Source organism: Trichosurus vulpecula, chromosome 2, assembly GCF_011100635.1.
Source record: "Trichosurus vulpecula isolate mTriVul1 chromosome 2, mTriVul1.pri, whole genome shotgun sequence".
Classification (NCBI taxonomy): domain Eukaryota; kingdom Metazoa; phylum Chordata; class Mammalia; order Diprotodontia; family Phalangeridae; genus Trichosurus; species Trichosurus vulpecula.
The window spans coordinates 250769543-250792875 of record NC_050574.1 but is presented as its reverse complement, the minus strand read 5'-3'; the positions used below and the strand labels follow the sequence as shown (position 1 = coordinate 250792875).

Genomic DNA, 23333 nt, shown 5'->3' with positions numbered 1-23333 from the left:
ATTGGTCATGTTGTGAAAGAAAACACAGATATGGTGCATTTTTATATATTCAATTTCACTTTGTGTTTTCCTGTTATTTCCTACTGTCTCTAAGAAAAGGTTATATCTTTTATTTTATCCCTAGTATTATATGTTTTAATGAACAATAGTAATAGATTTCTGAGATCATGGAAATTACCCTTTTTATAATATGTGGGCATTCATCAAGAAAGATAATGTCTAAAGAAATTCTGGGACTTCCCCATGTAATAAATATTTCCTGAAAAAGTAGGGTTGTTATTTCCCTTCCTGTGTCTATTCCTAAGAGCAGAAGAAAGGAGGAGGAGAGATAACAATCTAAGATTAAAAAATAGCAAATCACTTACGGGATGATTACTTCCTCCTGCCCTACATAAGCACTAGTCTGTCCTATGGAATGGCCCATTGTGAACCCAATTGTGAAAATCTTCAGAAAAACCAAAGACTTTTGATAGAAACTCCCAGATACTAGAACTTTAAAAAAATGCTCTTTAATAATATTGGTTTTGTCATGAGAATTCATACTTTTGAGAGGGGCTAGACAGAGTGAGAAAAGTGTTTAGAGATCATCTTATCTACCATTGTTTTATATATGAGGAAAGGAGGCCTAGAGAGATGCCCAAATTTGCCAAATTACTTGGTGAAGCACCAGGATTTATATTTTGGTTTTCTGACTCCCAGGACTCCTTATTTTGAGAGTTTTTCATCAAATTGCACTGCTAAACCATTCCCTCTCAGTTTTCCAGATGTAATTTATCTACAAAATTAATGTTCAAGTGCTACCACTATCCTCCTCCTATGAATAATTAGGAGTTCCCTGTAGTATTCTTAGTATCTCAAAGTACTTTACCAATATCTGCAAACACCTCAGAGAGGTGTAACTGTAAAGGGTAACCTCATGCACATGGCAAAACATGAAAGCACAGAAGTACTAAATTCCATGGCATTGGTCATAGGTCAAGTGAATAGCTGGGTTAGAATCAAGATGAGAATCTCTCACCTTATTCCAAGATCTTTGCTGAATCATATGGGAATTTCACTATCCTCAGAAGTCAACTAAGACCATCCTCCCCTTTCTCCAGATGTCAATCTCTGGGAGGGTTGATAAGACTAATTCATTTATTGGATCATAGATTCAGAGTTGAAAAGAAACCTAAAGATCTTTTTTCCACCTGCCTTACTTTACAGATGAGAAAACTGAGGTCTAAGAGGTTAAGTGACTTGCCCAAAGTCGCTCAGGTAGTAAAAGGTAGAGCCAAAATCTGAACCCAGCCCAAGACTCTTTCTACTATACTTCACATTCCTTAATTTGATAAGAATTTTTAAGTGTCTACTGTGTGCTAAGTACTAAAATACAAAGGAATTAGTTCCTGGCCTCAAGGAGTTTACATTCTAGTAGATAACCATAGCTTTACTCCTTCAGTTTTTAAGATGGGATTTAACCAGAGTAAGAGTCATGTAGGAGGAATTGCCATTAGGCCAGGATAGCTGAATTATATAGTATATGAAGGGGAGTAAGATGTAAGAAAGCTGTAAAGGTAAGAAATATTCTAGTTTTAAAAAACTTTAAATGCCCAACAGGAGGCTTTCTATTTGTTCCTGGAGGCAATAGGGAAGCACTGAGGCTCATTGAGGAGGAGTGGGGTGGACATGGTCAGATCTGCATGATAGGGAGACCAATTAGTTGGCTATCATAATAGTGTGAGAGGTGATGAGAACTTGAACTAGGGTAATAGCTGTATGAATGAAGAGAAAGAGATGGATGGAAAGAAGTGGTGGAGGCAGAACTGATAAGACCTGGAACCTGATGGGCTATAAAAATAACCATGAGATTGTAAACCTGGGTGAATAGGAAGACAGTAGTTAGGTGGTGCAGTGGATAGAGTGTTGGGCTGAGTTCAAATCTGGCCTCAGACACTTACTAGCTGTGTGACCCTGAACAAGTCACTTAACCCTATTCGCCTCAGTTTCCTTATCTTTAAAATGAGCTGGGGAAGGAGATGGCAAGTATCTTTGCCAAGAAAACCCCAAATGAAGTCATGAATTGTTGAACGTGACCGAAAATGACTGAACAGCCACAAATTCTCTGTTTCCAAAGAAATAAGGGAAATATAGGAGGAAAGCTGTTCCATTTATGATATGTTAAGCTTGAGATATTCATGGGAAATCCATATGGAGAGATGTCTAGCAGGAAGTTAGTGAGAGCAGAATTAGGAAAGAATTTAAAGTATGATATGTAGATGTGAATGTCACCTCTATAGAGAGGATAGTTGAACCCAAGAGAATTGAAGATATGACCACAAAAAAGAAAAAGGACACTGGACATAGCCTTGAGGACACAAATTAGTAGGTTGGAAATGAATGATAATGCAGAGAACATGACTCAAGAGTAATGGAATGGATCAAAAAACCAAGAGAGAAGAATGGTACATAAATCAAGGGAGGAAAGAGGATTCATGAGGAAGAGGCAGTCAAATGTGTCAAACACTGCAGAAATGACAAATAGAATGATAACTGAGACAGAGCCATTAGATCTGGCAACCAAGGAACTAATGATAACCTTGGAGAGAGCAGTAATAGAAGCTAAAGAAAGCTGGATTACAAGCGGTTGAGAAGTAAGTGGGAAGTGAGAAAATGGAGGCAATAAGTATAGACACTTTCTAAGAGTTTGGCTGTGAAAGGGAGAAGAAATATAAGACAAATACTTGTACGGACAAGAGAGTCAAAGGAAGGTTTCCTAAAGACAGAGTAGACCTGAGTATATTTATAGGTGGTAGGGAAAAAGCCAGTAGATCAGAATGTTGTTCATCCTTCATTTTTCGAAAAGGATCAATGACATCATGGAGTGAGAATAGATTGATGGTCAATAGTGAAGAGTGATTAGTGAGACAATCTCCCTAAGGAATGGATGGGGATAGGAGGAAGGAAAAAAGCCAAAGTGGAGGGATTGGCCTTCACAAGGAGGACAGTCATCTTTGCTTAGAGAATGAGCAAAGAAAAAGAGAAAGGAGCGGGATATAGAGGAGCTTTGATATGAAGAGAAGGGAAGGAGAAAGAACTCACAGGCTCTGTTTTCATGTTAAAGCAGGAAGTAAGGTCCTCCACCAAAGGGAAGAGAGAGAAGGGGGAATAAGAAAGACTGTTCATGGGACATGATGCCTGAACTAAGCTTTAAAGAAAACCAGAAATTCTAAAGATGGAGGTGAAGAGGACATGCAAAGCACAGGGAGCAGGTTGGGTGTGGAATGCAATGGAAGTATAAGGATGACAGATAGATTAAAAACCTAGACTCCATAACAAAATTATTTCTTAAAATAAATCTTCTATGGTTCATGCCACTTTCTCCTCCTTGGGAGTCCTAATGCATAATTGATGTTTATGTCGTGCTTTGCATAGATGTCGCATTTGGTCCTCACATTAACCTGCTGAGGTAAGCAGTGATATTATTATGGCCATCTTACAGCTGAGGAAACTAAAGCTCAGAGGGGCTTAAGTGACTTCCTAGTGGTTAGAGTTAATAAATGGCAGCAGTGGAACTTGAACTCAGGTTTTCTATCTCCAGTGTACTCTCTACTCAGGTTGTAACTCAGGTTGGACTCTATTCACTTAAAACCTGTGTTTATGTTTTTGTTGTTGTTTAGTCAATTAGTGGTGTCTGACTCTTCGTGACCCCATTTGGGGTTTCTTGGCAGAAAGACTGGAGTTGCTTGCCATTTCCTTGTCCAGCTCATTTTATGGATGAGGAAACTGAGGCAAATGGAGTTAAATGACTTGCCCAAGGTCACACAGCTAGTAAGTGTCTGAGGTAAGATTTGAATTCAAGTCCTCCTGACTCCAGGGATGACACTCTTTGTCCACTGTTCCACTTAGCTGCACCTTGTGTTCATGTGGCCATGATACAATTCTAAGAAAAATAGAGCTCACCCAGGAGAGCCTTGGATTGCAGGACTAGATTCATAGATCACCAGGTCACCTTAAAAGTCACTTACAGCAACCCGCTCACTGTACCAATGAGGCAACTGAGGACCAGAGAGTTTAAGTTACTTACTCAAGGTCATATAGGAAATAAGCGGAAGAATTGGGTTTTAAACTCGGTACCTGTGACTCTAGGTCAAGCAGTCCTTTCACTAAAGCAAATTACTGTTTAAATCCTATGACAAAACTGTGCTGTGCTCAGTTACATTAATCCAGCTCTATTCTTTTCCTTATAAACTCATGAGATATATGTCTATATATGGAAGGAATACATAGATATGTGTAATCATATCTGTATACATAGAGATACATGTGTGTAATAGATATTTGCATATATGCATATATATCAATGTCTATAAATGTCTATGGTGCAGCTAAGTTATGAAGTGGATACAGTGCCAAGCCTGGAGTCAGGAAGACTCATCTCAGACACTTCCTATCTGTGTGACCCTGGGCAAATCACTTAACCCTGTTTGCCTCAGTTCTTCATCTACAGGGTGTTCCTAAGGTCTAGACACAGAGGCAAAAACGCATATTTTCAAGAAATGAAATGAATGAAATTTTCAACAACATTTTATTTAATTGGAATATTAACAAATAACATCTTCAATATGATTTCCATCATTTGTGATGCAAAGGTTGATGAGCTTTGCAAGTTTCACGTGAACTCGATGTAATAACTCCACATTTCTGTCAATTTTAGCACATTCACTCTTTATGCGTTCAATCCAGTGTGTTGCATCTGTGATTTTCGTTGAGTACACCTTCTCCTTTAGCATACTCCAGAAAAAGAAGTCAAGGGGCTAAAGTCTGTTAATATTCCAAATATTTCAAAATATGCATTTTTGCCTCTGTGTCCAGACTTTAGGGACACCCTGTATAAAATGAGCTGGAGAAGGAAATGGCAAACCATGCCAGTATCTTTGCCAAGGAAACCCCAAATGGGGTCACAAAGAGTTGGACAGAACTGAAAAATGACTCAACAACAGGAACAACATTGATATCTATCTATCTAAATGGATATACACACACATACATATGTGTATATATAACATGTTCCAAAAGTCTTAATGGAGTTTCAATTTCAGCTCCTGAAGCTTAAATTTGCACTAAGTCTTTGGGGATACCCACACACATAATAAATAAAATATCTCAATATTTTTCAAATACGATGGCATTTTTTTTTCTTTTTCGAGACTGCATCTCGGGCTGAAAGTGTAGTCACCCATGGGCCTAATCCCAATGATGATTAGTACGGCCTCACTCTTTTTTTCTTTTTTTAACGAACTGGGTCAGTTCACTCTTCTTCAGGAAGCCTCATGACCCTCCTCTCTCTGGGTGCTCACCAGGTTAGTACTAAGCTTAGTTTAACCTCTGATCAGATTTAGCCTTGATGTTCCTCTGAACTCCTTGAGTGATCCAGAAGCTTGAGCTTATTTGGAATGCAACATTTTCTAGTTTCTATAATATAATTAAGGGTGTTGATGTTGGGTCACACTCTACCTGATAAATCTTATTTTTTCTTAAACTTTAGTAATTTTTAAGGCAATTTGTTTGCAAACCATGCCCAATTCCTTGATTCAAGGCAGATTTTCCTGCCCAGAAATCCTGTGGAATCCCTGAACAAGGAGACGCTTCACATTAACTTCTGAATTGCCCAACGTAGCTGGAATAGCTCTTACTGTAGCTTCTATGTTGGAAGTTTCTTAGGGTAATTTTAATTAGTTATTAATTTGTTTCAGTCATGTTTGACTCTTCATGACCCCACTTAGAGTTTTATTGGGAAAGATACTGGAGTGGTTTGCTATTTCTTTCTCCAGTTCATTTTACAGATGGAAACTGAGGCAAAAAGAGTTAAATAACTTGCCCAAAGTCACACAGCTAATAAATGTCAGAGGCTGGATTTGAACTCAGGTCTTCCTTACTCCAGGCCTAGTGCTCTTTCTACTGTGCCACCTACCTATCTCAATTTTAATTAGTACTCACTTGAAAATAATACTAGATAAAGTTAGTTACTATCTGATAACAAATATACATGTAACTGGAGACAATTGGCATTGGCTATTAAAAAAAAAAAACTAGAGCTAAATTTAGTCAAGATTTTTAATACTTCAACAGAACAGTGATCTCACTCATGAAAGTCCATTCTCTTCTCCCTGTCTTGTCTCAGCTCTCCCTTAGGGGTTGACCAATGTGCTTAAGGATTTCTTTGCACTGCCTTGACATAATGAAGACAGGGATTTTCATGTCTTATGCCTCACTTTTACTTGCATAACCAGCTCGTTTTCTTTTTTCCAACTCATATTCATATAATACAGTTAAATGATATGGTGATGTTTCAAACTGATGAAATTGACTGCTAAACTCAACATACCCTTTTCATCATTATAATCTGTTATAAAATCATATGATACAGTAAAACCCACGTTATCCAGAGCACCCTGGGAATAAGTTGTTCTGAATAACTGGAGAAGGTATGGCTAGACAACAGTTGATGTGAAAAAAAGATCTGAGGGTTTTTTGTGGGCTGCAAGCTCTATTTGACTTATGACTGTGACATGACAAACAAAAAGACTAAAATAAACCTTAGACCACATGAAGATAGGCATAGTGTCCAGAATAAGAAAAGATAATAATTACACTGTGTTCTGCCCTGGACATGCAGAGAATCTGGTGCTCAGTTTGGGTCACTGCACTTTAGGAAAGACAAGCTAGACTGCTTCCATGGTAGTGGAGAGTGAGTAGTGAGGGGCCTGGAAACTATACTATATAACGATCAGTTGAAGGAATTGTTGACATTTAACTTGGAGAAGAGAAGGCTTTTGGGGGATAGAGTAGATATCAAGGCTACAATGTGAAAGAGGAATTAGCTTTATTCTGCTTGACCTCAAAGGATAGAACTAGCAGCAAAGCATAGAAGTTGCAAAGAGGCATGTTTAGGCTTCAAGTCAGGAAAAACTAACAACCAGAGCTGTCCAGAAGTAGAAGAGTTTTCCTAGGGAAAACTTTATTCCCTTTCCAGATCTAAAAGCCAGTGTTTCTATGGAAATATTCCTAAATCTACTATACCTTTTATTTCCTTCTCAAAAAGAGCATTCTCTGCATAGCCTTATCATGATGTAGGATTACTATCCAATCTCACGATCATTTATTAAGCTCCTACTGTGTGCAAGGATCTTTGCCAATCCCTGAGGATATAAGAATAACAAATATGGTTCTTGACTTTAAGGAGCTTATATTCTCTTGAGAGGCAACAATAGATAAGCAGATATATGTGTACACAATTATTTGAGGAAAGAGAGCCCTAATAATTAGGGCAGTTAGGTGGTGCAGTGGATAGAGTGCCAGGCCTGGAGTAAGGAAGATTCATCTCCCTGAGTGCAAATCTAGCTTCAGACACTCACTAGTCATGTGACTCTGGGCAAGTCACTTAATCTTCTTTGCCTCAGTTTCTTCATCTGTAAAATGAGCTGGAGAAGGAAATGTCAAACAACTCCAGTATTTTTGCCAAGAGAACCCCAAATGGGATCACAAAAAGTTTGAACACAACTGAACAACAAAAGCACCAATAAATTGGGACATTTGTAAAGACTTCCTACATGATAGTTTTTAAGGAGGCTAGGAATTCTAAGTGGAGGTGAGGAGGGAGTGAAATTCAGGCATGGGGCCATCCTATACCGAGGCAATGGAGGCAGGAGATGGAATGTTATATATCTGGAACAGTAAACAGGCCAGTTTGACTGAAAAGTTGAGGGCACGATGGAGAGCAATGTGAACTGTCTGGAAAGGTAAACTTGAACAAATACGGAGGGCTTTAAGTCACTAGCTGAAGAGTCTGTATTTTAACCTAGAGCCTAAAAGGGTCCACTGGATCTTTTTGAGGGGAGGAATGACACAGTTTGACTTGTGCTGTAGAAGATTATTTTGCCAACTTTGTGACATATGGATTTGAGGAAGGAGACACTGGAAGTGGGAGTCCAACTAGAAGGTTGCAGCAGAGAACAGATGAAAGGTCATGAAGGCTTATAGAAGGGTCATATCCATGTGAATGAAGGGAATGGAGATGGATGAGAACTGTGTTGTGGGGGTAGAAAGAACGCCACAGGTTGGAAATCTAAGGAAGGACAGTCATGCCCTCAAAAATAGATTTGGGAAATATTGTATTAAGTTCTATTTTGGACATGCTGACTTTAAAATATCTGTGGGACATTTTGTTGTAGATTTTCCACAGGAAGTTCATGATAATAGGTTGGATTTTAGGAGCTACAGTAGGGCTAGGTATAAAAATCTATGGGTTGTTTGCATAGAGATGACATTTTAATCCATGGGAGCAGATGAAATCACCAGAGGGAATATAGAAGAAGAGAGAGAAGACCAGAAACTCCAGGAAAAAACCTTAGGGAAAACCCACAATTACAAGTCAGGACATGGATGATGATCTAGCAAAGGAGAATGAAAAGAATCAGTCAGGCAAGTACGAGGAAAACCAGGAGACAGCAGTCACAAAAACTTATGGAGGAGAGTGTATCCAGGAAACAAAGAATGGGGAGGGGCAGGGAAGCCATTAGATTTAATAAATTAAAAAATCACTAATAATCTTGGAAAAGGCAGATTCAGTTGACTGGTAAGATAAGAAAGCAATATATAGACCCTAGCTGTCTATTGAGATATATAGAGCACTTTACTACCACACTAATGGTCCCATTTGGCCATGGCAATTTTTTTTGTAGCTTCTTTTTATAATCTTGTTGTTTCCTCCCCTGTGACTGTCCCTTTTCACTTGCTATCAGCATATTGTCTTATCGCAGAATTTCCTTATTTCCTCTAACTTAGAGTTTCTTATATGGTAGGTCTGGAACCTAGGTAACCAAGTTAGCAAAAATTATATTTAATATTAGTGTAGATAAGCTCCAGACAAGGGGCTTTCTTATGAGTAAGATACAAGAGCTTGAGTGCACAAATTTTGAAGCATCTATTTTGGCTGCTTATGGGTCTTTATTTTTGATGTCTTTGTTCTCAGTTAGGTTTATAGTCTGATGTTTTATAATTCATTTCCTTTGGCCAAAAGCAACAGCCTTCTGACCTGATTAGTGAGAGGCTCTATAATAAATGGATCAAGAAGAAAATTTATTTATCTGGGAGGAAAAATATTATTTTACAGATGAGCCAGCCAAGAGGTGGAAAGAATAAATTTTTACTCTGGCTTTAGATAAGCTAGTGTTTCAAAATTTGACAGGTTTTAAGCTGGATTTTTTGGGGGGGCAGGGTGGCATCAGGGAGAACCCTGTTTCATGGCTGTGGAAAGTTACCATGACTGAGTGACAATGTGTAAAGCATAAAGTAAAAACTACAATTAATGATTTATTTGTGAAAAGAATCTATTTAGAAAAAATATTCTATGAGTTGTGGGGACTTTAAAGATTTTATTAAGAGCTCTCCTCTAGTAACTTTTTCCTTTCAAGGGACTAATATTTTTAGGTTATCCTATCCCAGCAGTAGAAGTAGTATGCAGGGTCAACCTGGCTGCCATGCTTGAAACTATTTTTGAAGAGGCTTCTGTGTTAAGCAGTCCATAAAAGAAGGTTCCCTGCCCCCAAACTCCTCCAGTACATGAGTGTTTGGAGAATGCTTATCTGAGGGAAGGCCTACTTTGAAATGTTTGCTTGAGGGCTCAGAATTTAAATCTATACCACTGGTTAATGATGTTGATGACCTACACTCAGTATCAAGACTTTGGAAATAACTGTCAAGAATCTAAAAACCTGCCTTCCATTATTATAGCCTGTAAGTTGGCCTTGTAATGGCATTGGATCAAAAGTAATAAAATTCTGACCTGACCTTCTTAAGGTCTGATTTTTTCCCCCAGACTTTTTACTATCTTTCCAGTCTTCTTACACATTACATCCTTTGCCTAGAAAGCTCCCCCTGCCCTCTCACTTCCACTTTTGAGAATCCCTTGTAGACTCAGTACAAATGTCACTTTGTATAGGAGGCCATTTCTGAGCCCTGAGCAGCTAGTGCTTCCCTTGCTAAGGTTACTTTCCATCTTCTCTGCATGTATCATACTTACCTATTTATGTGCATGTTCTATTCCCTATTAGAACATAAGCTCCTTTAAAACAAGGAGAGTTTTTGGTTTTTTTTCTTTCTATCCCCAGAGTTTAGTACACAAAAAGTGCTTAATAGATGCTATTTGATTGAATATAGTATCTAGGAGGCTAGGTGTTCATTGTTAACAACAGTGATTACATATCATTTCACATGGAATATCAATGTATCATTTTATGTCAAATTATTCCCATTATCTTATACAAAAAGATTGACAAATAAACAAAGTATTGAACTTTTTTAGTTCATTTAGTTATTTTTAATGATTTTTTGATATATTTTGTTTTATTTTACTTAAATTCTGAATGAATCTCCAACACAGAGATCCATTCTTCTAACAAAGAATAAAATATACTTTAAAAAAAACCTTCATCAAAACTAGCCAACACATCAAAAAAGTCTGACATTAGTTGCATTGCTACACACTTCTACCCAGCTCTACCAAAAAGGCAAGCAGTTGCCTTTTCCTTGGGGTCAATTTTAGTCATTATAATTCCACAGCATTTAGTTTTGGTGGTTTTATTGTTCTTTTCATTTACATTGTTGCAGTCATTGTGTATATTGTTTTCCTGGTTTTGCTTACTTTGTGCTAGTTCATAGAAGTCTTTTCAAGCTTCCCTAAATTCCTTATGTTCATTGTTTCTTATGAAATATTAATATTCTGTTACACCAATGCACCACAATTTGTTTAGCCATTTTTGGAATTGATAGGCATCTACTTTGTTTCCAATTCTTTGTGGCCACAAAAAGAGCTGCTCTAAACATTTTGGTGTAAATGGGGCCCTTATTTTTCATCATTGGCTTATTTGGGATATATGCCTAACAGTGTGACCCAGTGACGTCTCTGGGTTTGAGAATATAGACATTTTAGACACTTTCTTAGGATAATTCCAAATTGCTTTTCAGGATAGTTGACAATGTACATGTTTTGCCATGTCTGCCAATTTGTTGAGTGAAAAATAATACCTCAGTCAATTTGATTTGCATTTCTTTTATTATTAATGATTTGAAACATTCCTTCATATGATGTTACTAATTTGAATTCTTCTTTAGAGAATTATTTATTAATTTGGCCACACATTTATCTATTGGGGAATGGCCTTTGGTCTTTTATACAGGTTGCCCCTAAAGTCTTAGTACTAAGTCTTACTACTAAAACTTTTGAGTCACCCTCTATCTCCATTAGTTGGCTACATATTTTGGATATCGGATCTCTATCAGATGTCTTTGCCAATCAACTGCTTCTCTTCTTCATCTAGTTGTATTAATTTTATTCACAAAAGAGCTTTTCAATCATATGTCATTAAAATGATCAGTTTTCCATTTTGTGATCTCCTCTAACCTTTGTTTGGTTAAGAATTCATCCTCTAGCTACAGTTGTGAAAAGCATATGATATCATTCTTTTCTCATTTTTTTATGTTCTGACTTTAAATATTCAGGTCACTTATGGGATCACATTTTAAAAATAAGTTCTATTATATAGACTCTCTGAGGAAGCACTAGAATTTTGCCATTGTAAATACACCATGGTAATTACATGAGGTATTCCTCTACCCACAGTAAAATCATAGCTTTGAAAAGAGTTTTAAAAAATTATTTGGTCCACCTAAATTCTATCTGGCCTATAAAGTTAGGATTGACTCTATTCACTTTTTATTCCAAGTAACCCCAATCCGTCTTAGCCACCTGCCCTTATTCTATTGTACCCCCAAGCATTCAGGATATAGAGAAATTTAATTCTCAATTACCTATCAAATATGAGACATGAAAAATTTTCGTTATTTTAGTTTTCACCTTTGTCCTCCATTAAAAAAACACTCTAACCGTATATAACAAGATACTTGAGGCACCTGTGATCTCATCTGTGTGGTTCCTTTTTTTCCCTAACAGATCACAATTCATTCACATATCATCCTGTGCAATTCTTGTCCAATGCCCATGTTTTGCTAAAAATTCTTCACAGAGAATCTCCCCAATGTGCTGGATGACTTCCTCTGGTTCTTTTACTACATTGTGCTGAATATGAGTAAAGTTATCCCTTTCACATCACAGGGGTGAGGAGTGTAGTGGCCCACAATTTGGAAAATATGTGTAAAATTTTTTGGCTCTCTTTTGTACCAGAGAAGAAGTCTGAATTATTATGGTAGTAAAAGAAGAAACATGTTGATATTATATGATACTACCCATATATTTTCTGCATTTCTAAGTTTCTGTACTTTTTCTGTGTCATCTGCTGGCCTTTGCTTGTTGTCTGCAGCTTATGCAAAACTCCCCCAAATTTAATTTCTTATGCCATCCCATGATATATAGAAACCATGATGGGGAAAGCCACTATGTGGAAGGAATAACTTTATAGTACTTTGGCCATCCGTCTGCCATCCCTCATCCTTACATCACCAGCCCAACTCTTCTGGTCGTACATGGCTTTGATGATGTCTTTTGTGCTGTTTCTCAGGGGCAAGTTATCATTGGCAGTATGCTGGAGCTTCCTTATACTCACAGAATGCCTTTCCACTGCCTTTCATATCACCTGCAATTTTTATTCTTCTGAGATCATGGTACTCCATGATTCACAGCCACCTGCACTAGGAGAATATTAGTATTTATTAGAAGGTTTTTTGTAGGAGGAAAAAGCTTAAGATTGATAAAAATATTGTCTACTTCCCAAATACGATCTAGCCCGGCAGCCTCCTCTTTGTTAATTTGAGACCTAGCTCATCGTCTACCTTGAGTGCCTTCTGGGTACTTCTTCTTGTTTCTAACATCATCATCATCATCATCATCATCATCATCATCATCATCATCATCAATAGCAACAAAAATAACAACTAGAAAATAGAAATAGGGACCGGACCTGTGATTTCACTGGTGTTAGGGACTCCCAGATGAGGAAACCCTCCCCACCAGCAGAGATTGATATATTCTTGGCAGTCTTTACAGTCTTACAGAGTTGCCTAGAACACTGAGAGATTAAGCTCCCTATCCACTACACCACACTGCCTCTCCTGATAATAATGGCAGCACTACTAGTTGCTTACATTTATATAGTACTTTACATGTATTTTATCCTTACAACAACCCCCTGAGATGGGTATTAGTATTACGCTCTTCTTACAAATGAAGAAACTGAGGCTCAAAGATACTGTAATGTACCCAGGATCACACTGCTAGAAAGTGTGTCTGAGTTAAGATTTGAACTCAGGTCTTTCTGATGCCCAGTCGTGGGCACTAGCCATGACACCATATGTATCAATGAGCCAACTTGATGGATTAACCACCCAATATCACGTCATCATCTTATCAATTTATATTAACCGTGTATTCTCCATTGGCTTTTTTTCCTTATGCCTCTGTCTCCTTTGAATGGCCAGGGCTCTCAGTGAGGAAGGAAACATTGAATGTATGCAGTCAGTGTAAAACATTTGCAAACAGGAGCATATGGAGAACCTTATCACCTATAGGGAATCTGTGCATAGGATAGTCATGACACAGAGAAACACTTTTGGCAATAATAATAACTAGATTTATATAGCACATCGAGGTTTGTATTTTACAAATATTAATTTATGTCTTCCTTCTCCTCTTAAAATTTTTTGTGTTAATAATACCATTTATGATCTCTTCCATCCAGGATAAATTCTCCCTTCTTTGAAGTGTTATAGAAACTGATATGTGTACCATGTCTTTAGTTCTCTCAAGAGCTCCTGCAGTACCTAGCACAGTGCCTTGAAGATAGTAGGTGCTCAATAGATGTTTATTTAGCCCCTGGTCAAACACTTCCTGTGACAAGGAAGTCACTATCTTATAAAAATGCCCATTCCATTTCTGTACAGCTGTAATTATTAGGAAATTTTTCTGATTAAAGTTGTGTTGGAAGCAGTTGTTCAAAGCTATTGTATAGCTTTTTGATGAGCTTTCTAGATCCATTCCTGATGAATGGGGTTGGTTTCCTTACCCTACCCCTCACCCCAGTAACTATAGACATTCCAAAAACATTAATCAAGCTTTATTATGTGCAGGGTACTAGGGAGACAAAGATGAAATACTGATACAACCCCTCTCAGAATTTACTACTAGGAAGGGTACAACCTGTACACAGTGAAAAGGGCAAAAAAGATACTGACAAAGTGCTAAAAATTGGATGAGGCAGAACATTTTTATCTGACCTAAGCCTTGAAGAAAAAGAAGGATTTTTACGAACTCATATGAAGAAGGAGCTTGTTCCAGGCATGGGGGATGGCTTGAGCTAATGCACAGAGATGCAGTATGGCAGGTCAAATCTGGGAAATAACTATCATCAAGGTTGGGTAGATTGGATTACAAAGAATAGTATGAAATGAGGTTGGACAGGTAAGTTAGAATTAGCTTGTGGAAAGCTTTAAATTCCTGGATAAAGACATTATGATTACGCTCTTATGGTCTTGTTTTTGTTCTTTTTAATGTAGCTCTTCATATGAGCGATTGAAAGAGGTGTCTACATGCTGTGAATCGAAGATCATTGAAGGAAGGGCATCATAGGGTCAGATTGCTATGTGGTGCCTGAATAGCCTACCATTAGTTTCAAAATAAAACATAACTGAAACATTAGGGGTGGGCTTAGGAGATGTTATCAAAGATGTTGTTATTGACTCTGTAATACTGAGTTGCCACTACCACCTAAATGCTCTACTGTTCTCTGTGCCCAAGACCTTGAGCTTCTAGAACCATATTCTGGCACATAGGACTTTACCAGGGAAACATGGAACATGGGAACAAAGAACAAAACAAGGAAGCTGCTCCACTGCCACTGCAATGCATCACCCAGAGCCGTAGGATCCAAACAAACAGTCCAAAGTCTTTTACTAAAAACATATTTTGATGCCCTCAGGTAAAAACAATTCCCAAGGTGGTTAAAAATAGTTCAGAAAAAATGAGGGTTTAGAAATGTAACAGAACCCTGTTTTGCCATAAGAAATGAGGAAGTGGGTGGTTTCTATGAAACCAAGGAAGACTTGTATGAATTGATGCAGAGTGAAATGATTGAATCAGAAGAATGATTTATACCATAATAATAGCACGGCAAAACCAAACAACCTTGAAAAACTTAAGAACTCTGATCAATGCAGTGGTCAGCCTTGATTCCAGAGGATTGTTGATGAAGAATGCTACCCACCTACTACTAACAGAGAGGTGATTAACTAAATATGCAAAATGAAATACACAGTTTTAGATACAGCTAATGTGGTAACTGTTCTGCATGACTATGTATATTTGTTCAAAGGTTTTCTTTTTCTTTTTCCGAATAGATGGTAGGGGAGGGTTTAACAGAGAAAAAATGTTTAATAATTAAATAAAATTTAATTTAAAAAAAAGAAAAATATTAAAGCAGCATAGGTAAATTGAAACAGATAAAAACCATAGCAGGGAGATTAAAAAAAAGCGATCAGTAAGGAGGTTCCCTGGTGTCTCAGGAGCTCTGACACATACAGATCTCACCTAATACACATGTGTATTCTCTTTCTCTTTCTCTCTCTCTCTCTCTCTCTCTCTCTCTCTCTCTCTCTCTCTCTCTCTCTCTCTCTTCTTTCTTCAACCATCTTTTCCCATGACAATTTGCAAATAAGTACTCTAAATCAGTGTTCCTATTGGTTGCCAGAGTATGGAATTTGATCTGGGCCTTGAAGAATAGATAAATTCTCAAAAGGCAGAGATTCAGGAGAGAAGGCATTCCAGGTAAAGTTAAAGTAGCAGGAAAACCTGTCCTCAGAAATCTCTAAAAATGTAAACATGTAACCCAAGAAGTGTGACACTGTTAATCATTAGCACCAAATAGCACATTGATTTGCTGGCTTTCCATTACTGAGGCATGAGGATGAGACAAGTAATTTTCAATGGAAACCAGGAGGGACAAAAAGATCCCAGATACAGATTGCTACAATAAGGTGCCCTGGACAGTCATGGACACTATAAAGGTGAGGGGAACAAAGTGGGTTGCCAATGTTAAACTTTATTCAATTCACAATGTCCATGGGGCCATCCCTCGTTAAAACAAATACAGTTTTAAAAATAAATTCATTTTGGTGTGACTTGCATCAGCACCCACCCATGTAGCTAACAACTGACAGCCTAGAGGATTACCTCATGTATCTGTGGGACCACATTTTAAGATTCACAATTTTTTTGGTTTAAACACTTATTTTAAAGATCAGTGCTTACTTAAGTGATCAGAGCTACAGGACATTTTGGGGCCCAATATGGGAAACCTTTTATCTAACCTAAAAATCCTGAACTCATTGAAATCCTCTTCAGTTTCCATTTCTTTGTATATATAGATAATTTTGACACTCCCTCAAGAGTTCAAATTTCTGAATTGGTATATCTGATGGAAAAAAACCATTTGGGGATGCTTTGGGGACTGCCTGGGTGAAAGCCAAGAACCCTCAGACCACACCTTTATTCTGCAACTGAGAGAGGTTCTTTTTCTTTTTTCCATTTCTACTGTATGGCCTCTTATTTACTGACAGAGTGAAAAGGAGATAACTTTTCATTGCCAAATGGAACTTCAACAAATTGTATTAATAATTATACCTTTTGGATAATGTGTAAGGAAAAAGAAACATAAAGAATAATGTAAGTCTTTATTCTTATAGAATTTATTTTATAATTACAATTCAATCTACTGATTCATTTTGTTTTCAATATAGAAACTACTTAAGAATTTTCCACATGCTATCACATGTGAACACTTACAATGTTTACACCATTAATTGGGGTTTGCTAGACTAGCTCAAATTGACTTGCCAATTGTTAAATTTTCAGGGTGAACTTTTATACCTTGAAAATAGGCAAATACTACACACCAGGGCTTGAAGTATTGCTTTGTTCATTGTCTAGACTTAAAGTGATGGAGAAAATGTTAATGATGCAAATTGAATTTAAAAGTGTGTCCTGCGTACATTTTTTTCAGAATCTTGTTAAACATTTAACAGCATACCACTTCCATTAAAACCATATTGTAACATGAAATAGACTATATTTTCTTAAATTAGTTTAATAATAATGCACCAGGAGCAGTACCTACTCCTGCAAAACAAAAACAAAAACCCTTGCTACTAAGGTCAGGGCTAGCTCCCTGCTCTCCTTAAAAGAAGATTAAACAATGTCTCAGAAAACCTGGGTTTTATTCCTAGTGACACTACTAATTCATTGGGTGATAGTCAAGTCATGTCTTTCCCATGTGTCTTCCTAACTCATGGAGATATAGTGAGTATGTAAGCTACACTGACAGAAAAGATGATCTCCAGAATTTGAGATGCCCATTCAAATATAGTAATACTCTGTATTATTTTTCTAAGGGTTTTCATGAAGTCTTTAATGGGAGGTAAGAGCCACCCTTAGAGGCAAAGGCTCCATCGTTACAGCAACTGTTTAGCTTCCACTGAGAGTTATACATAGGTTCCCAAAGTGGATGATACCACCTCCGACGGGATGCTGGAACAATCCGGGGGGTGGTAGTACCTTTGGGTGCAATACCCTTGGGTGCAATTGGAGGGCATTGAGTAAAAAGAAGGGGGCAGTCTTGAGTAAAGAAGACAAGATAAGGAAATTTTGAAAAACAGTTCATATATATTTCATGTGTTGTATAACAGAGTTAAAGTCATAATGATTACAATATTTTCCAAATAAAATGCAAGTTATAACCGATCAGTGGTCATCTGCCTGACAGGTCTTAACAAGCAAATGTTGGCAGGTGAACATGTCACATGTTGTCGGGAAGATTAGCATGCATTGGTAGGAATGTATGCATGTAGTGATTTGTTTACAATATACATATGCAGATATATATGCATATACATATATACAGTTACATGATGCAATATTGTGTCTTCAAAATTTCAAAGTAGGGAAAACCCCCACAAATTTACAATAAATTACTACCTTTAAGACATGTCATTTAGAATTTTTCATTTTTGTTTGAAATTGTGTAAATTTTTTTAAAAACCATTAAAGAAAATGGATTTCCAGAGTGGCACTGGGTAATTTTTTTATTTTTTGAAAAGAGGGCAGTAGGCCAAATAAGTTTGGGAACCTCTGATAGAGTGTCAGATGGAAGACAGATCTAAGAACCATTTTCTTGGTTCCTCTATAATAACAATTCCCAGTCTTGATTTTGTGATAACCCCTGGGTATTGCTAATTATCTTCATGAGGTGTCTCAAGTTTTCATTGATGTTCAAATTATTTTCTCCAAAAACTAAGGGCCTTCACTTTGTAAAATCTATTTGAGGAGATATTTGTAGATATAGATACATGTGCACACACATATGTATGTGTATATATATATGTACATATACATATATAAATCTTTTATTTCAACAAGACTTTTGAAAAGCTCCTTCATGAAATCCTTATGGAAAAAGAAGGATGTATAAAATGAGCTGGAGAAGGAAATGGCAAACCACTCTAGTATCTGCCAAGAAAACCCCAAATGAGGTCATGAAGAGTCAGACATGACTGAAATGACTTGAACAACAACAAAAGTGTTGCATGCCACAGATAGCGGGGCTTCACAATTGGTTAACAGAGTGTTTGTTAATGTATCAGTGTCAACACAGCTGCAAATTACTAATGACCTGCCCTATCTATCCTGTTCAGTATCTTCATCAATGACTTGAATAAAGACATAGAAGGCACGCTTATCAGTGGTGCAGATGACACAAACCTGGGGGGGGATAGACAGATTCAGGGCATTAAAATATCTTAGCAGGCACAAGCAATGGTGTCCACTGCTACACAGAGACAGCCATCTACTTGGAAAGGTGGCAGTCCAGTGGCTATTCAACTGCAACTAACTTAGATAAGTTTGGAAGAAAGGGCTGGCTTCTGATGGATTGTAAGCTCCTTGAGGGGAGGGACTATTTCTTTTTTTGTCTTTGTATTTCCATTACCCAGCACACAGTAGGCATTTAATAAATGCCAATTGATTGATTGATTCATGCAACCCTGTATAAAAATCATGAATGTGCCCATGCACTATATAGACTCTTTGTGGAACAGTTTGTGGGTTGTTTCTAAATGGGTAAGTTTTTAGTCTTTAGTAATAATTCCCGGATAAAAAAAATCTGAGAGCTGATGGATGGGTGAGACTGACAAAATTTATTTTGTTATCTATTAAATAAAGCTTACATAGAGCACAACCCCTCCATCCCTCAGTAGATAGGTTCATGAGTTGTGGCCAAAATGATTCACTACTTGGTAGCCAAAATCATTACGGCAAGCCTCTCCAAACTTAGTTTGAGAGGCAATGTAAGCATGGCACATAGAATGATAGCATCAGGAAGACATGAGATTGAATCTTACCTCTGACACTGACTAGCCATGTGCCCTGGGGAAGTCATCTAACCTCCCCAAGTCTTTATCTTCATCTGTAAAATGCCAATAATAATGTCTGTAGTAATTCAAATGAGATAATGTATGTAAAGTACTTTGCAAATTTTGCAAATGTAGGCACTATATTAGTGCCAGTTATTATTAGTTAGTTTGATCCTCATAAAGTAGAAAGAGTCCATCAATGATCCCATATTCATATCTTCTCCAGCTAAATTGGACCTGCCAGAGCCTCACTCTCTGTGGTCACTTTTTATTAACAAACTCTCAGATTGAATTGATAGTAGCATAGTGTCTGGGTCATGGGAGCTAACATGTTTGTGTTCCATCCTGAATGCCTTATTTTAAGATCATGTTATCATCTTGACATTGTCAGAAAATAGCATTAATTTCCTAAGTGATCTCTTTTAAATTTTTCCTTTTTCTTTTTACTTTCACAGGTTCTTTTGGAGGACATGACTATTTGCTATGAAAGTATATCATTTAGTTGGCAAATAAAGAATTAAGAAAGAGAGACAACCATATAAGGCCCATGATGACTATACTAGGCTTTATTATTTTATATTATATCATATATTATATATTATATATATGTTACATATATTATATTATTTTAATTTCTGCCCAAGTGGAGTGTGTCCACAAAGTGTTATCTCTACATTTCATTTCAGCTATGCACCTACAATTTCATAATCTGTTCTCCCTCCTTTCAGGATATACTTGGATCATAGACCTAGGACTCTTAGAACTCATCAGTCCATCTCCCTCATGTGGAAAATGAGGCCCAGAGACGTTAGGTGACATCACACAGATAATAAGAGGCAGAGCTGGGATTCCAACTGTGGCCCCGAGTACATTGCTTTATCTAATACAACATTTTGTATCAGATGATAACAGTGTTCAAAACTAAACACATCTCATAATTAAAGGCAAGGTGGCCAGTGTCCTGAAGAGGGTAATCCCATAAGAAATATATGTGAATATCTCTAAGAGCCAAATTAAGAAGTAGTCATTATTTGGTCATTTATGTTCAAATTGTCTTCAAATTGCTTATGTGTGTAGGTAGCAAATTAGGTTCCAAATGAGTCTGTGTAGTTTTGTAACCATTGCCTATTTAGCAGATGGCTAACTTCATGGTCTTTTCCTTTAAAAAAAAGTAAGCCAGTTTTTTATTTGTTGATGTCTATTCGTTGCTTAAGCAGGTAAACTATACTCATAAAATAATAAAGCCTAGGATAGTCATCATAGCCCTTACATGGCTCTCTTTTTTAAAAAAGTTTATTTATTTTTGGTTTTCAATATTCTCTTCCATAAGTTTTAAATTTTTCCCCCCCCTCTCCAAGACGGCATGCAATCTGATATAGGCTCTACAAATATATTCCTATTAAACATATTTTCACATTAGTCATGTTGTATAGAAAAATTAGAATGAATGAGAGGAACCATGAGAAAGAAAAACAAAACAAAAAGAAAATAGTCTGCTTCGTTCTGCATAGACCCCATAGTTTTTTCTCTGAATGTGGATGGCATTTTCCATCATGAATCTTTTGGAATTGTTTTAGGATCTTGCATTGCTGAGAAAGGCTAAGACTCTCTCTCTTTCTTAATTCTTTATTTGCAAACTAAGCAATATACTTTCATAGCAAACAGTCATGTCCTCCAAAAGAACCTACGATAGTAAAAAGAAAAAGGAAAAAATTTGAAGGGCATCACTTAGGAAATTAACACTATTTTCTGACAAGGTCAAGATGATAATATGATAGAGAATGCAATAGTGTGGTTGAAAGTAAGAAAAATATTTTTAAAACATTTTACTAGCAACAACTTTCAGCATTTTTAGTGCATGAACTTTCCTTGAAGAAACGTCGGGAAAGTCCCTACCCTCTATTATTTTGAAATCCCCGCATGCAATCATCCACTTGTCAGGAGTTTCTTTTTATGTTCTGTACAAATATATTTCCTGGCTATGACTCAATCTCGTTTTTGTTGACTTTATAAACAGAATTCGCCATTTTTGCAAAAGCGCATAGAAGGGTTTTTGCTTTTCTCCTTATTTGACCATCGACTAGCATGAATATTGTCATGTGTCAACATGAAGCATTTACGTTAGTTAATTGTTCAGCATCCTCATGCCTGGCAATATCCTTTACAAGTAACAAATCCAGAAGACACAATGGTTGTCTTGAAATCCTTCTCTGTCTTTAAAGGCTCAGCTTAGATGCCACCTCCTCCTTAAAGCCTTTCTTGATTCCCCGCCCCCATACCCACGTCAAAATAATCTCTCCTTACTCATGTTTTCTTACAGAACTTAATCTGGCTTACTTCTTTCGCCCTTATCACATTTTACATCATATCATACTTACTTGTGCATATGCTGTGTTCTTCCAATTAGACTATAAACTCAAAGAGGTCCAAGATTTTTCTTATTTCATATTTATATCTCTAGTGACTTGCATATATATCAGGTATTTAATGATTTTTAATTGAATTTTGATAAAAATGGTAAGTGAAAGCAGACATGATTCTAGAAACTTTTTCTGTTTTCTGTTGGTTTTTGCAGTAGTGCGTGTCCGCATATAGGGGGGTAGCTAGGTAGAGTGTGTAGAGTGCTGGGCATAAAGTCAGGAGGACCTGGCCTCAGACCAATCTGGCCTTGGACATTTACTAGCTGTGTGACCATGTGCAAATCACTTAACACTGTTTGCCTCAGTTTCCTCATCTGTAAAATGGGCTGGAGAAAGAAATGACAAGTCAGTCCAGTATCTTTGCCAAGAAAATGGAAACTAATGTAGAGAATAAAGAATTTACAGTTGACTCTAAGCATAGATAGAAAACAGGTGCCTTTCTCACATTGAAAAAATTTATTCCAAGCCCAAGGCTTGACACAATAGAAAGCCAGGACTGGGATTACACTGAATCCATCATTCTCCAGCCAGCTTGGAGTATCCCCAGCCTTTTAAAAAAAGATGGCACCATTTGTCAAGACTTACGATTTTACCATTTCTCTAAGTCTCAAGCTAGTCATGTTAGGCATTTTGCAAGCTGCTACTTTTTTATTGCAGTTTTTCATTAGGAATTCAAGTGTAAGGGAAGAAATAAAGAGAATTAAGAATAATCACTGGCCTAGAGCTAAAAGAAGTGTGTAAATGGAAGCAGACTATGATGTTCAATTTTAGCTCGATGCCAAGGTTCATAAAAAGCCACTATACAGGTAGTGATTGAAATGGAGAAAAAGGATGTCAACTGTAATGCTTTCAACTGACTAAAGAGGTAAATATACACAGAGATATGAAGTTTGGCCAAGAGCAAGTCACAGTAATCCTGTAAGAGTGATGAAAATCTGGAAAGGGGATTTGGCCATGTAGATGGAGAACATATATATTCACATCTGATGCATTTTGTGCTGGAAGAAGTAGAAGCACAAGGAACAGTTGGAGCTTAGAAAAATAAATAAACTAACAAGTTGAAAATTTCCCAGGAGTATACCTAGGAACTTGGAAAGATTGCCGAGTCGGCAAAATTAATCTTCAAAATTCCTGTGCCCTTTCCCTCTCATTCTGTAAATGCCAGCTCATTCAATTATTAGATTCTCGAAGGAAATTCATTTAAAAAATAACCAAGTTAGTGTGAATTATTTCTTACCCCTCCCAGGACTCTCTGCATGTTTTTAAAAAAAGGACCTCAGGGAAAAGAACTTAAAAGAACACATTGCTTTTTTTTTTTTAAAAAATTGATTTATATTGATATCTTTAGGATTTTTTGTTCAGTTGTTTTTCAGTCATATCTGACTCTTTGTAACCCCACCTGGGGTTTTCCTGGCAAAGACATTGAAGTGGTTTTCCATTTCCTTCTCCAGATCATTTTTG

The 23333-nt window shown here is 37.0% G+C and overlaps 1 protein-coding gene across 1 annotated transcript in view; it reads left to right on the top strand.

Annotated features, from left to right (window-relative positions):
• STAT4 (signal transducer and activator of transcription 4) overlaps positions 1–23333 on the top strand; it is a 145245-nt gene that overhangs the window by 45515 nt on the left and 76397 nt on the right. The gene's annotated exons all lie outside the window — the stretch shown is intronic.